General features: G+C 45.0%; 27 non-coding genes across 27 annotated transcripts; all 27 read left to right on the top strand.

Annotated features, from left to right (window-relative positions):
- Positions 1–113: 113 nt before the first annotated feature.
- Positions 114–232, top strand: LOC134114300 (5S ribosomal RNA). The gene has a single exon (XR_009946666.1). It is a non-coding gene; the product is annotated as a 5S ribosomal RNA (ribosomal RNA).
- A 395-nt stretch (positions 233–627) lies between these two features.
- On the top strand, positions 628–746 carry LOC134114442 (5S ribosomal RNA). Its single transcript, XR_009946808.1, has one exon. It is a non-coding gene; the product is annotated as a 5S ribosomal RNA (ribosomal RNA).
- Positions 747–1,086: 340 nt separating this feature from the next.
- Positions 1,087–1,205, top strand: LOC134114589 (5S ribosomal RNA). Its single transcript, XR_009946956.1, has one exon. It is a non-coding gene; the product is annotated as a 5S ribosomal RNA (ribosomal RNA).
- A 344-nt stretch (positions 1,206–1,549) lies between these two features.
- On the top strand, positions 1,550–1,668 carry LOC134114440 (5S ribosomal RNA). Its single transcript, XR_009946806.1, has one exon. It is a non-coding gene; the product is annotated as a 5S ribosomal RNA (ribosomal RNA).
- Positions 1,669–2,008: 340 nt separating this feature from the next.
- Positions 2,009–2,127, top strand: LOC134114299 (5S ribosomal RNA). Its single transcript, XR_009946665.1, has one exon. It is a non-coding gene; the product is annotated as a 5S ribosomal RNA (ribosomal RNA).
- Positions 2,128–2,466: 339 nt separating this feature from the next.
- LOC134114473 (5S ribosomal RNA) lies at positions 2,467–2,585 on the top strand. Its single transcript, XR_009946840.1, has one exon. It is a non-coding gene; the product is annotated as a 5S ribosomal RNA (ribosomal RNA).
- A 397-nt stretch (positions 2,586–2,982) lies between these two features.
- Positions 2,983–3,101, top strand: LOC134114588 (5S ribosomal RNA). The gene has a single exon (XR_009946955.1). It is a non-coding gene; the product is annotated as a 5S ribosomal RNA (ribosomal RNA).
- Positions 3,102–3,440: 339 nt separating this feature from the next.
- LOC134114472 (5S ribosomal RNA) lies at positions 3,441–3,559 on the top strand. The gene has a single exon (XR_009946839.1). It is a non-coding gene; the product is annotated as a 5S ribosomal RNA (ribosomal RNA).
- A 397-nt stretch (positions 3,560–3,956) lies between these two features.
- Positions 3,957–4,075, top strand: LOC134114393 (5S ribosomal RNA). The gene has a single exon (XR_009946759.1). It is a non-coding gene; the product is annotated as a 5S ribosomal RNA (ribosomal RNA).
- Positions 4,076–4,419: 344 nt separating this feature from the next.
- On the top strand, positions 4,420–4,538 carry LOC134114068 (5S ribosomal RNA). Its single transcript, XR_009946434.1, has one exon. It is a non-coding gene; the product is annotated as a 5S ribosomal RNA (ribosomal RNA).
- Positions 4,539–4,882: 344 nt separating this feature from the next.
- On the top strand, positions 4,883–5,001 carry LOC134114057 (5S ribosomal RNA). The gene has a single exon (XR_009946423.1). It is a non-coding gene; the product is annotated as a 5S ribosomal RNA (ribosomal RNA).
- A 339-nt stretch (positions 5,002–5,340) lies between these two features.
- Positions 5,341–5,459, top strand: LOC134114471 (5S ribosomal RNA). The gene has a single exon (XR_009946838.1). It is a non-coding gene; the product is annotated as a 5S ribosomal RNA (ribosomal RNA).
- Positions 5,460–5,854: 395 nt separating this feature from the next.
- Positions 5,855–5,973, top strand: LOC134114618 (5S ribosomal RNA). The gene has a single exon (XR_009946985.1). It is a non-coding gene; the product is annotated as a 5S ribosomal RNA (ribosomal RNA).
- A 339-nt stretch (positions 5,974–6,312) lies between these two features.
- On the top strand, positions 6,313–6,431 carry LOC134114373 (5S ribosomal RNA). The gene has a single exon (XR_009946739.1). It is a non-coding gene; the product is annotated as a 5S ribosomal RNA (ribosomal RNA).
- A 339-nt stretch (positions 6,432–6,770) lies between these two features.
- LOC134114298 (5S ribosomal RNA) lies at positions 6,771–6,889 on the top strand. Its single transcript, XR_009946664.1, has one exon. It is a non-coding gene; the product is annotated as a 5S ribosomal RNA (ribosomal RNA).
- A 395-nt stretch (positions 6,890–7,284) lies between these two features.
- On the top strand, positions 7,285–7,403 carry LOC134114439 (5S ribosomal RNA). The gene has a single exon (XR_009946805.1). It is a non-coding gene; the product is annotated as a 5S ribosomal RNA (ribosomal RNA).
- Positions 7,404–7,743: 340 nt separating this feature from the next.
- Positions 7,744–7,862, top strand: LOC134114297 (5S ribosomal RNA). The gene has a single exon (XR_009946663.1). It is a non-coding gene; the product is annotated as a 5S ribosomal RNA (ribosomal RNA).
- Positions 7,863–8,201: 339 nt separating this feature from the next.
- LOC134114469 (5S ribosomal RNA) lies at positions 8,202–8,320 on the top strand. The gene has a single exon (XR_009946836.1). It is a non-coding gene; the product is annotated as a 5S ribosomal RNA (ribosomal RNA).
- Positions 8,321–8,715: 395 nt separating this feature from the next.
- LOC134114438 (5S ribosomal RNA) lies at positions 8,716–8,834 on the top strand. The gene has a single exon (XR_009946804.1). It is a non-coding gene; the product is annotated as a 5S ribosomal RNA (ribosomal RNA).
- A 340-nt stretch (positions 8,835–9,174) lies between these two features.
- LOC134114296 (5S ribosomal RNA) lies at positions 9,175–9,293 on the top strand. The gene has a single exon (XR_009946662.1). It is a non-coding gene; the product is annotated as a 5S ribosomal RNA (ribosomal RNA).
- A 339-nt stretch (positions 9,294–9,632) lies between these two features.
- On the top strand, positions 9,633–9,751 carry LOC134114468 (5S ribosomal RNA). Its single transcript, XR_009946835.1, has one exon. It is a non-coding gene; the product is annotated as a 5S ribosomal RNA (ribosomal RNA).
- Positions 9,752–10,146: 395 nt separating this feature from the next.
- Positions 10,147–10,265, top strand: LOC134114617 (5S ribosomal RNA). The gene has a single exon (XR_009946984.1). It is a non-coding gene; the product is annotated as a 5S ribosomal RNA (ribosomal RNA).
- A 339-nt stretch (positions 10,266–10,604) lies between these two features.
- On the top strand, positions 10,605–10,723 carry LOC134114372 (5S ribosomal RNA). Its single transcript, XR_009946738.1, has one exon. It is a non-coding gene; the product is annotated as a 5S ribosomal RNA (ribosomal RNA).
- Positions 10,724–11,062: 339 nt separating this feature from the next.
- Positions 11,063–11,181, top strand: LOC134114295 (5S ribosomal RNA). The gene has a single exon (XR_009946661.1). It is a non-coding gene; the product is annotated as a 5S ribosomal RNA (ribosomal RNA).
- Positions 11,182–11,576: 395 nt separating this feature from the next.
- Positions 11,577–11,695, top strand: LOC134114437 (5S ribosomal RNA). The gene has a single exon (XR_009946803.1). It is a non-coding gene; the product is annotated as a 5S ribosomal RNA (ribosomal RNA).
- A 340-nt stretch (positions 11,696–12,035) lies between these two features.
- Positions 12,036–12,154, top strand: LOC134114294 (5S ribosomal RNA). Its single transcript, XR_009946660.1, has one exon. It is a non-coding gene; the product is annotated as a 5S ribosomal RNA (ribosomal RNA).
- Positions 12,155–12,493: 339 nt separating this feature from the next.
- On the top strand, positions 12,494–12,612 carry LOC134114467 (5S ribosomal RNA). Its single transcript, XR_009946834.1, has one exon. It is a non-coding gene; the product is annotated as a 5S ribosomal RNA (ribosomal RNA).
- The last annotated feature ends 316 nt before the right edge of the window (positions 12,613–12,928 follow it).

Raw genomic sequence — 12,928 nt, 5'->3', positions numbered from 1 at the left:
GGATGTCACAGCCTTCTTTGCATACCCTTATTTAACCCACACAAAGATGCCAACGGCAGGCGTATCATAATTCATTGACGCATTATAAAGGATTAGGAAAAAGATAAAAAGCAGCTTACGGCCATACCTCTCTGGTTCCGCCCGATCTCGTCTGATCTCGGAAGCTAAACAGAGCAGGGCCTGGTTAGTACCTGGATGGAAGACCGCCTGGGAATCCCAGGTGCCGTAAGCTTTTTCACTTCTCTCTCCGAAAGCCGCCGAGCGCCGCAGATTGTACACCTACAAATTACAAAAAGAATATCACATTGTTGAAGAGATGCATGTTTAGTGTTGTTTTAACGTTGGATATGAAAGGAAATTAGACAATATTATCCAAAATGATTCCGTTTCATGATTGCTAAATTAGTGTTGATCAACATTTACGATTGGCATACTATTGTTTGTAATTTAGCCGTTGAAATACAGGTGCTAACCCAACATGTTAGAATTGCCAGTGAAGAAAAGTAAAGTTACCTTCAGGCTTTAGGAACCTCTCTTGCCAATGCTAAGAACTGCTTCAATTTTAGAAAAAGAAACTTCTGATTAACTTTGACACGTTTTAAAGGATTAGGAAAAAGATGAAAAGCAGCTTACGGCCATACCTCTCTGGTTCCGCCCGATCTCGTCTGGTCTCGGAAGCTAAGCAGAGCAGGGCCTGGTTAGTACCTGGATGGAAGACCGCCTGGGAATCCCAGGTGCCGTAAGCTTTTTCACTTCTCTCTCTGAAAGCCGCCCAGCGCCGTAAATTGTACACCTACACAATTCCAAAAAAAAAATTCACATTGTAGAAGAGATGCAATAGGAAGAAGATGAAAGGTGGCTTACGTCCATACCATCGTCAGGCCATTTGAGGTGGCGGGGACTGCAATGGCCATTCACCGATTGGCTGGGACCCCTAGGCGGGTCTTCTCTAGTCCATCCAATTTTCGGCATGGGATGTCACAGCCTTCTTTGCATACCCTTATTTAACCCACACAAAGATGCCAACGGCAGGCGTATCATAATTCATTGACGCATTATAAAGGATTAGGAAAAAGATAAAAAGCAGCTTACGGCCATACCTCTCTGGTTCCGCCCGATCTCGTCTGATCTCGGAAGCTAAGCAGAGCAGGGCATGGTTAGTACCTGGATGGAAGACCGCCTGGGAATCCCAGGTGCCGTAAGCTTTTTCACTTCTCTCTCCGAAAGCCGCCGAGCGCCGCAGATTGTACACCTGTTTTAACGTTGGATATGAAAGGAAATTAGACAATATTATCCAAAATGATTCCGTTTCATGATTGCTAAATTAGTGTTGATCAACATTTACGATTGGCATACTATTGTTTGTAATTTAGCCGTTGAAATACAGGTGCTAACCCAACATGTTAGAATTGCCAGTGAAGAAAAGTAAAGTTACCTTCAGGCTTTAGGAACCTCTCTTGCCAATGCTAAGAACTGCTTCAATTTTAGAAAAAGAAACTTCTGATTAACTTTGACACGTTTTAAAGGATTAGGAAAAAGATGAAAAGCAGCTTACGGCCATACCTCTCTGGTTCCGCCCGATCTCGTCTGGTCTCGGAAGCTAAGCAGAGCAGGGCCTGGTTAGTACCTGGATGGAAGACCGCCTGGGAATCCCAGGTGCCGTAAGCTTTTTCACTTCTCTCTCTGAAAGCCGCCCAGCGCCGTAAATTGTACACCTACACAATTCCAAAAAAAAAATTCACATTGTAGAAGAGATGCAATAGGAAGAAGATGAAAGGTGGCTTACGTCCATACCATCGTCAGGCCATTTGAGGTGGCGGGGACTGCAATGGCCATTCACCGATTGGCTGGGACCCCTAGGCGGGTCTTCTCTAGTCCATCCAATTTTCGGCATGGGATGTCACAGCCTTCTTTGCATACCCTTATTTAACCCACACAAAGATGCCAACGGCAGGCGTATCATAATTCATTGACGCATTATAAAGGATTAGGAAAAAGATAAAAAGCAGCTTACGGCCATACCTCTCTGGTTCCGCCCGATCTCGTCTGATCTCGGAAGCTAAACAGAGCAGGGCCTGGTTAGTACCTGGATGGAAGACCGCCTGGGAATCCCAGGTGCCGTAAGCTTTTTCAATTCTCTCTCTGAAAGCCGCCCAGCGCCGTAAATTGTACACCTACACAATTGTAAAAAAAAATTCACATTGTAGAAGAGATGCAATAGGAAGAAGATGTAAGGTGGCTTACGTCCATACCATCGTCAGGCCATTTGAGGTGGCGGGGACTGCAATGGCCATTCACCGATTGGCTGGGACCCCTGGGCGGGTCTTCTCTAGTCCATCCAATTTTCGGCATGGGATGTCACAGCCTTCTTTGCATACCCTTATTTAACCCACACAAAGATGCCAGCTGCAGGCGTGTCATAATTCATTGACGCATTATAAAGGATTAGGAAAAAGATAAAAAGCAGCTTACGGCCATACCTCTCTGGTTCCGCCCGATCTCGTCTGCTCTCGGAAGCTAAGCAGAGCAGGGCCTGGTTAGTACCTGGATGGAAGACCGCCTGGGAATCCCAGGTGCCGTAAGCTTTTTCACTTCTCTCTCCGAAAGCCGCCGAGCGCCGCAGATTGTACACCTACAAATTACAAAAAGAATATCACATTGTTGAAGAGATGCATGTTTAGTGTTGTTTTAACGTTGGATATGAAAGGAAATTAGACAATATTATCCAAAATGATTCCGTTTCATGATTGCTAAATTAGTGTTGATCAACATTTACGATTGGCATACTTTTGTTTGTAATTTAGCCGTTGAAATACAGGTGCTAACCCAACTTGTTAGAATTGCCAGTGAAGAAAAGTAAAGTTACCTTCAGGTTTTAGGAACTTCTCTTGCCAATCCTAAGAACTGCTTCAATTTTAGAAAAAGAAACTCTTCTGATTATCTTTGACACGTTTTAAAGGATTAGGAAAAAGATAAAAAGCAGCTTACGGCCATACCTCTCTGGTTCCGCCCGATCTCGTCTGATCTCGGAAGCTAAGCAGAGCAGGGCATGGTTAGTACCTGGATGGAAGACCGCCTGGGAATCCCAGGTGCCGTAAGCTTTTTCAATTCTCTCTCTGAAAGCCGCCCAGCGCCGTAAATTGTACACCTACACAATTGTAAAAAAAAATTCACATTGTAGAAGAGATGCAATAGGAAGAAGATGTAAGGTGGCTTACGTCCATACCATCGTCAGGCCATTTGAGGTGGCGGGGACTGCAATGGCCATTCACCGATTGGCTGGGACCCCTGGGCGGGTCTTCTCTAGTCCATCCAATTTTCGGCATGGGATGTCACAGCCTTCTTTGCATACCCTTATTTAACCCACACAAAGATGCCAGCTGCAGGCGTGTCATAATTCATTGACGCATTATAAAGGATTAGGAAAAAGATAAAAAGCAGCTTACGGCCATACCTCTCTGGTTCCGCCCGATCTCGTCTGCTCTCGGAAGCTAAGCAGAGCAGGGCCTGGTTAGTACCTGGATGGAAGACCGCCTGGGAATCCCAGGTGCCGTAAGCTTTTTCACTTCTCTCTCCGAAAGCCGCCGAGCGCCGCAGATTGTACACCTACAAATTACAAAAAGAATATCACATTGTTGAAGAGATGCATGTTTAGTGTTGTTTTAACGTTGGATATGAAAGGAAATTAGACAATATTATCCAAAATGATTCCGTTTCATGATTGCTAAATTAGTGTTGATCAACATTTACGATTGGCATACTTTTGTTTGTAATTTAGCCGTTGAAATACAGGTGCTAACCCAACTTGTTAGAATTGCCAGTGAAGAAAAGTAAAGTTACCTTCAGGTTTTAGGAACTTCTCTTGCCAATCCTAAGAACTGCTTCAATTTTAGAAAAAGAAACTCTTCTGATTATCTTTGACACGTTTTAAAGGATTAGGAAAAAGATAAAAAGCAGCTTACGGCCATACCTCTCTGGTTCCGCCCGATCTCGTCTGATCTCGGAAGCTAAGCAGAGCAGGGCCTGGTTAGTACCTGTATGGAAGACCGCCTGGGAATCCCAGGTGCCGTAAGCTTTTTCACTTCTCTCTCCGAAAGCCGCCCAGCGCCGTAGATTGTACACCTGTTTTAAAGTTGGATATGAAAGGAAATTAGACAATATTATCCAAAATGATTCCGTTTCATGATTGCTAAATTAGTGTTGATCAACATTTACGATTGGCATACTATTGTTTGTAATTTAGCCGTTGAAATACAGGTGCTAACCCAACATGTTAGAATTGCCAGTGAAGAAAAGTAAAGTTACCTTCAGGCTTTAGGAACCTCTCTTGCCAATGCTAAGAACTGCTTCAATTTTAGAAAAAGAAACTTCTGATTATCTTTGACACGTTTTAAAGGATTAGGAAAAAGATGAAAAGCAGCTTACGGCCATACCTCTCTGGTTCCGCCCGATCTCGTCTGATCTCGGAAGCTAAGCAGAGCAGGGCCTGGTTAGTACCTGGATGGAAGACCGCCTGGGAATCCCAGGTGCCGTAAGCTTTTTCACTTCTCTCTCCGAAAGCCGCCCAGCGCCGTAGATTGTACACCTGTTTTAAAGTTGGATATGAAAGGAAATTAGACAATATTATCCAAAATGATTCCGTTTCATGATTGCTAAATTAGTGTTGATCAACATTTACGATTGGCATACTATTGTTTGTAATTTAGCCGTTGAAATACAGGTGCTAACCCAACATGTTAGAATTGCCAGTGAAGAAAAGTAAAGTTACCTTCAGGCTTTAGGAACCTCTCTTGCCAATGCTAAGAACTGCTTCAATTTTAGAAAAAGAAACTTCTGATTATCGTTGACACGTTTTAAAGGATTAGGAAAAAGATGAAAAGCAGCTTACGGCCATACCTCTCTGGTTCCGCCCGATCTCGTCTGATCTCGGAAGCTAAGCAGAGCAGGGCCTGGTTAGTACCTGGATGGAAGACCGCCTGGGAATCCCAGGTGCCGTAAGCTTTTTCAATTCTCTCTCTGAAAGCCGCCCAGCGCCGTAAATTGTACACCTACACAATTGTAAAAAAAAATTCACATTGTAGAAGAGATGCAATAGGAAGAAGATGTAAGGTGGCTTACGTCCATACCATCGTCAGGCCATTTGAGGTGGCGGGGACTGCAATGGCCATTCACCGATTGGCTGGGACCCCTGGGCGGGTCTTCTCTAGTCCATCCAATTTTCGGCATGGGATGTCACAGCCTTCTTTGCATACCCTTATTTAACCCACACAAAGATGCCAGCTGCAGGCGTGTCATAATTCATTGACGCATTATAAAGGATTAGGAAAAAGATAAAAAGCAGCTTACGGCCATACCTCTCTGGTTCCGCCCGATCTCGTCTGCTCTCGGAAGCTAAGCAGAGCAGGGCCTGGTTAGTACCTGGATGGAAGACCGCCTGGGAATCCCAGGTGCCGTAAGCTTTTTCACTTCTCTCTCCGAAAGCCGCCGAGCGCCGCAGATTGTACACCTACAAATTACAAAAAGAATATCACATTGTTGAAGAGATGCATGTTTAGTGTTGTTTTAACGTTGGATATGAAAGGAAATTAGACAATATTATCCAAAATGATTCCGTTTCATGATTGCTAAATTAGTGTTGATCAACATTTACGATTGGCATACTATTGTTTGTAATTTAGCCGTTGAAATACAGGTGCTAACCAAACATGTTAGAATTGCCAGTGAAGAAAAGTAAAGTTACCTTCAGGTTTTAGGAACCTCTCTTGCCAATGCTAAGAACTGCTTCAATTTTAGAAAAAGAAACTTCTGATTATCTTTGACACGTTTTAAAGGATTAGGAAAAAGATGAAAAGCAGCTTATGGCCATACCTCTCTGGTTCCGCCCGATCTCGTCTGCTCTCGGAAGCTAAGCAGAGCAGGGCCTGGTTAGTACCTGGATGGAAGACCGCCTGGGAATCCCAGGTGCCGTAAGCTTTTTCACTTCTCTCTCCGAAAGCCGCCCAGCGCCGCAGATTGTACACCTACACAATTGTAAAAAGCATTTCACATTGTAGAAGAGATGCAATAGGAAGAAGATGAAAGGTGGCTTACGTCCATACCATCGTCAGGCCATTTGAGGTGGCGGGGACTGCAATGGCCATCCACCGATTGGCTGGGACTCCTGGGCGGGTCTTCTCTAGTCCATCCAATTTTCGGCATAGGATGTCACAGCCTTCTTTGCATACCCTTATTTAACCCACACAAAGATGCCAACGGCAGGCGTGACATAATTTTTTGACGCATTATAAAGGATTAGGAAAAAGATAAAGAGCAGCTTACGGCCATACCTCTCTGGTTGCGCCCGATCTCGTCTGATCTCGGAAGCTAAGCAGAGCAGGGCCTGGTTAGTACCTGGATGGAAGACCGCCTGGGAATCCCAGATGCCGTAAGCTTTTTCACTTCTCTCTCTGAAAGCCGCCCAGCGCCGTAAATTGTACACCTACACAATTCCAAAAAAAAATTCACATTGTAGAAGAGATGCAATAGGAAGAAGATGAAAGGTGGCTTACGTCCATACCATCGTCAGGCCATTTGAGGTGGCGGGGACTGCAATGGCCATTCACCGATTGGCTGGGACCCCTGGGCGGGTCTTCTCTAGTCCATCCAATTTTCGGCATGGGATGTCACAGCCTTCTTTGCATACCCTTATTTAACCCACACAAAGATGCCAACGGCAGGCGTATCATAATTCATTGACGCATTATAAAGGATTAGGAAAAAGATAAAAAGCAGCTTACGGCCATACCTCTCTGGTTCCGCCCGATCTCGTCTGATCTCGGAAGCTAAACAGAGCAGGGCCTGGTTAGTACCTGGATGGAAGACCGCCTGGGAATCCCAGGTGCCGTAAGCTTTTTCACTTCTCTCTCCGAAAGCCGCCGAGCGCCGCAGATTGTACACCTACAAATTACAAAAAGAATATCACATTGTTGAAGAGATGCATGTTTAGTGTTGTTTTAACGTTGGATATGAAAGGAAATTAGACAATATTATCCAAAATGATTCCGTTTCATGATTGCTAAATTAGTGTTGATCAACATTTACGATTGGCATACTATTGTTTGTAATTTAGCCGTTGAAATACAGGTGCTAACCCAACATGTTAGAATTGCCAGTGAAGAAAAGTAAAGTTACCTTCAGGCTTTAGGAACCTCTCTTGCCAATGCTAAGAACTGCTTCAATTTTAGAAAAAGAAACTTCTGATTAACTTTGACACGTTTTAAAGGATTAGGAAAAAGATGAAAAGCAGCTTACGGCCATACCTCTCTGGTTCCGCCCGATCTCGTCTGGTCTCGGAAGCTAAGCAGAGCAGGGCCTGGTTAGTACCTGGATGGAAGACCGCCTGGGAATCCCAGGTGCCGTAAGCTTTTTCACTTCTCTCTCTGAAAGCCGCCCAGCGCCGTAAATTGTACACCTACACAATTCCAAAAAAAAAATTCACATTGTAGAAGAGATGCAATAGGAAGAAGATGAAAGGTGGCTTACGTCCATACCATCGTCAGGCCATTTGAGGTGGCGGGGACTGCAATGGCCATTCACCGATTGGCTGGGACCCCTAGGCGGGTCTTCTCTAGTCCATCCAATTTTCGGCATGGGATGTCACAGCCTTCTTTGCATACCCTTATTTAACCCACACAAAGATGCCAACGGCAGGCGTATCATAATTCATTGACGCATTATAAAGGATTAGGAAAAAGATAAAAAGCAGCTTACGGCCATACCTCTCTGGTTCCGCCCGATCTCGTCTGATCTCGGAAGCTAAACAGAGCAGGGCCTGGTTAGTACCTGGATGGAAGACCGCCTGGGAATCCCAGGTGCCGTAAGCTTTTTCAATTCTCTCTCTGAAAGCCGCCCAGCGCCGTAAATTGTACACCTACACAATTGTAAAAAAAAATTCACATTGTAGAAGAGATGCAATAGGAAGAAGATGTAAGGTGGCTTACGTCCATACCATCGTCAGGCCATTTGAGGTGGCGGGGACTGCAATGGCCATTCACCGATTGGCTGGGACCCCTGGGCGGGTCTTCTCTAGTCCATCCAATTTTCGGCATGGGATGTCACAGCCTTCTTTGCATACCCTTATTTAACCCACACAAAGATGCCAGCTGCAGGCGTGTCATAATTCATTGACGCATTATAAAGGATTAGGAAAAAGATAAAAAGCAGCTTACGGCCATACCTCTCTGGTTCCGCCCGATCTCGTCTGCTCTCGGAAGCTAAGCAGAGCAGGGCCTGGTTAGTACCTGGATGGAAGACCGCCTGGGAATCCCAGGTGCCGTAAGCTTTTTCACTTCTCTCTCCGAAAGCCGCCGAGCGCCGCAGATTGTACACCTACAAATTACAAAAAGAATATCACATTGTTGAAGAGATGCATGTTTAGTGTTGTTTTAACGTTGGATATGAAAGGAAATTAGACAATATTATCCAAAATGATTCCGTTTCATGATTGCTAAATTAGTGTTGATCAACATTTACGATTGGCATACTATTGTTTGTAATTTAGCCGTTGAAATACAGGTGCTAACCCAACATGTTAGAATTGCCAGTGAAGAAAAGTAAAGTTACCTTCAGGCTTTAGGAACCTCTCTTGCCAATGCTAAGAACTGCTTCAATTTTAGAAAAAGAAACTTCTGATTAACTTTGACACGTTTTAAAGGATTAGGAAAAAGATGAAAAGCAGCTTACGGCCATACCTCTCTGGTTCCGCCCGATCTCGTCTGGTCTCGGAAGCTAAGCAGAGCAGGGCCTGGTTAGTACCTGGATGGAAGACCGCCTGGGAATCCCAGGTGCCGTAAGCTTTTTCACTTCTCTCTCTGAAAGCCGCCCAGCGCCGTAAATTGTACACCTACACAATTCCAAAAAAAAAATTCACATTGTAGAAGAGATGCAATAGGAAGAAGATGAAAGGTGGCTTACGTCCATACCATCGTCAGGCCATTTGAGGTGGCGGGGACTGCAATGGCCATTCACCGATTGGCTGGGACCCCTAGGCGGGTCTTCTCTAGTCCATCCAATTTTCGGCATGGGATGTCACAGCCTTCTTTGCATACCCTTATTTAACCCACACAAAGATGCCAACGGCAGGCGTATCATAATTCATTGACGCATTATAAAGGATTAGGAAAAAGATAAAAAGCAGCTTACGGCCATACCTCTCTGGTTCCGCCCGATCTCGTCTGATCTCGGAAGCTAAACAGAGCAGGGCCTGGTTAGTACCTGGATGGAAGACCGCCTGGGAATCCCAGGTGCCGTAAGCTTTTTCAATTCTCTCTCTGAAAGCCGCCCAGCGCCGTAAATTGTACACCTACACAATTGTAAAAAAAAATTCACATTGTAGAAGAGATGCAATAGGAAGAAGATGTAAGGTGGCTTACGTCCATACCATCGTCAGGCCATTTGAGGTGGCGGGGACTGCAATGGCCATTCACCGATTGGCTGGGACCCCTGGGCGGGTCTTCTCTAGTCCATCCAATTTTCGGCATGGGATGTCACAGCCTTCTTTGCATACCCTTATTTAACCCACACAAAGATGCCAGCTGCAGGCGTGTCATAATTCATTGACGCATTATAAAGGATTAGGAAAAAGATAAAAAGCAGCTTACGGCCATACCTCTCTGGTTCCGCCCGATCTCGTCTGCTCTCGGAAGCTAAGCAGAGCAGGGCCTGGTTAGTACCTGGATGGAAGACCGCCTGGGAATCCCAGGTGCCGTAAGCTTTTTCACTTCTCTCTCCGAAAGCCGCCGAGCGCCGCAGATTGTACACCTACAAATTACAAAAAGAATATCACATTGTTGAAGAGATGCATGTTTAGTGTTGTTTTAACGTTGGATATGAAAGGAAATTAGACAATATTATCCAAAATGATTCCGTTTCATGATTGCTAAATTAGTGTTGATCAACATTTACGATTGGCATACTATTGTTTGTAATTTAGCCGTTGAAATACAGGTGCTAACCAAACATGTTAGAATTGCCAGTGAAGAAAAGTAAAGTTACCTTCAGGTTTTAGGAACCTCTCTTGCCAATGCTAAGAACTGCTTCAATTTTAGAAAAAGAAACTTCTGATTATCTTTGACACGTTTTAAAGGATTAGGAAAAAGATGAAAAGCAGCTTATGGCCATACCTCTCTGGTTCCGCCCGATCTCGTCTGCTCTCGGAAGCTAAGCAGAGCAGGGCCTGGTTAGTACCTGGATGGAAGACCGCCTGGGAATCCCAGGTGCCGTAAGCTTTTTCACTTCTCTCTCCGAAAGCCGCCCAGCGCCGCAGATTGTACACCTACACAATTGTAAAAAGCATTTCACATTGTAGAAGAGATGCAATAGGAAGAAGATGAAAGGTGGCTTACGTCCATACCATCGTCAGGCCATTTGAGGTGGCGGGGACTGCAATGGCCATCCACCGATTGGCTGGGACTCCTGGGCGGGTCTTCTCTAGTCCATCCAATTTTCGGCATAGGATGTCACAGCCTTCTTTGCATACCCTTATTTAACCCACACAAAGATGCCAACGGCAGGCGTGACATAATTTTTTGACGCATTATAAAGGATTAGGAAAAAGATAAAGAGCAGCTTACGGCCATACCTCTCTGGTTGCGCCCGATCTCGTCTGATCTCGGAAGCTAAGCAGAGCAGGGCCTGGTTAGTACCTGGATGGAAGACCGCCTGGGAATCCCAGATGCCGTAAGCTTTTTCACTTCTCTCTCTGAAAGCCGCCCAGCGCCGTAAATTGTACACCTACACAATTCCAAAAAAAAATTCACATTGTAGAAGAGATGCAATAGGAAGAAGATGAAAGGTGGCTTACGTCCATACCATCGTCAGGCCATTTGAGGTGGCGGGGACTGCAATGGCCATTCACCGATTGGCTGGGACCCCTGGGCGGGTCTTCTCTAGTCCATCCAATTTTCGGCATGGGATGTCACAGCCTTCTTTGCATACCCTTATTTAACCCACACAAAGATGCCAACGGCAGGCGTATCATAATTCATTGACGCATTATAAAGGATTAGGAAAAAGATAAAAAGCAGCTTACGGCCATACCTCTCTGGTTCCGCCCGATCTCGTCTGATCTCGGAAGCTAAACAGAGCAGGGCCTGGTTAGTACCTGGATGGAAGACCGCCTGGGAATCCCAGGTGCCGTAAGCTTTTTCACTTCTCTCTCCGAAAGCCGCCGAGCGCCGCAGATTGTACACCTACAAATTACAAAAAGAATATCACATTGTTGAAGAGATGCATGTTTAGTGTTGTTTTAACGTTGGATATGAAAGGAAATTAGACAATATTATCCAAAATGATTCCGTTTCATGATTGCTAAATTAGTGTTGATCAACATTTACGATTGGCATACTATTGTTTGTAATTTAGCCGTTGAAATACAGGTGCTAACCCAACATGTTAGAATTGCCAGTGAAGAAAAGTAAAGTTACCTTCAGGCTTTAGGAACCTCTCTTGCCAATGCTAAGAACTGCTTCAATTTTAGAAAAAGAAACTTCTGATTAACTTTGACACGTTTTAAAGGATTAGGAAAAAGATGAAAAGCAGCTTACGGCCATACCTCTCTGGTTCCGCCCGATCTCGTCTGGTCTCGGAAGCTAAGCAGAGCAGGGCCTGGTTAGTACCTGGATGGAAGACCGCCTGGGAATCCCAGGTGCCGTAAGCTTTTTCACTTCTCTCTCTGAAAGCCGCCCAGCGCCGTAAATTGTACACCTACACAATTCCAAAAAAAAAATTCACATTGTAGAAGAGATGCAATAGGAAGAAGATGAAAGGTGGCTTACGTCCATACCATCGTCAGGCCATTTGAGGTGGCGGGGACTGCAATGGCCATTCACCGATTGGCTGGGACCCCTAGGCGGGTCTTCTCTAGTCCATCCAATTTTCGGCATGGGATGTCACAGCCTTCTTTGCATACCCTTATTTAACCCACACAAAGATGCCAACGGCAGGCGTATCATAATTCATTGACGCATTATAAAGGATTAGGAAAAAGATAAAAAGCAGCTTACGGCCATACCTCTCTGGTTCCGCCCGATCTCGTCTGATCTCGGAAGCTAAACAGAGCAGGGCCTGGTTAGTACCTGGATGGAAGACCGCCTGGGAATCCCAGGTGCCGTAAGCTTTTTCAATTCTCTCTCTGAAAGCCGCCCAGCGCCGTAAATTGTACACCTACACAATTGTAAAAAAAAATTCACATTGTAGAAGAGATGCAATAGGAAGAAGATGTAAGGTGGCTTACGTCCATACCATCGTCAGGCCATTTGAGGTGGCGGGGACTGCAATGGCCATTCACCGATTGGCTGGGACCCCTGGGCGGGTCTTCTCTAGTCCATCCAATTTTCGGCATGGGATGTCACAGCCTTCTTTGCATACCCTTATTTAACCCACACAAAGATGCCAGCTGCAGGCGTGTCATAATTCATTGACGCATTATAAAGGATTAGGAAAAAGATAAAAAGCAGCTTACGGCCATACCTCTCTGGTTCCGCCCGATCTCGTCTGCTCTCGGAAGCTAAGCAGAGCAGGGCCTGGTTAGTACCTGGATGGAAGACCGCCTGGGAATCCCAGGTGCCGTAAGCTTTTTCACTTCTCTCTCCGAAAGCCGCCGAGCGCCGCAGATTGTACACCTACAAATTACAAAAAGAATATCACATTGTTGAAGAGATGCATGTTTAGTGTTGTTTTAACGTTGGATATGAAAGGAAATTAGACAATATTATCCAAAATGATTCCGTTTCATGATTGCTAAATTAGTGTTGATCAACATTTACGATTGGCATACTATTGTTTGTAATTTAGCCGTTGAAATACAGGTGCTAACCAAACATGTTAGAATTGCCAGTGAAGAAAAGTAAAGTTACCTTCAGGTTTTAGGAACCTCTCTTGCCAATGCTAA

The sequence above is a fragment of the Pungitius pungitius genome, unplaced genomic scaffold (assembly GCF_949316345.1).
Source record: "Pungitius pungitius unplaced genomic scaffold, fPunPun2.1 scaffold_34, whole genome shotgun sequence".
NCBI lineage: Eukaryota > Metazoa > Chordata > Actinopteri > Perciformes > Gasterosteidae > Pungitius > Pungitius pungitius.
The sequence above is the reverse complement of the archived record's forward strand: the minus strand, read 5'-3'. Positions and strand labels throughout refer to the sequence as shown.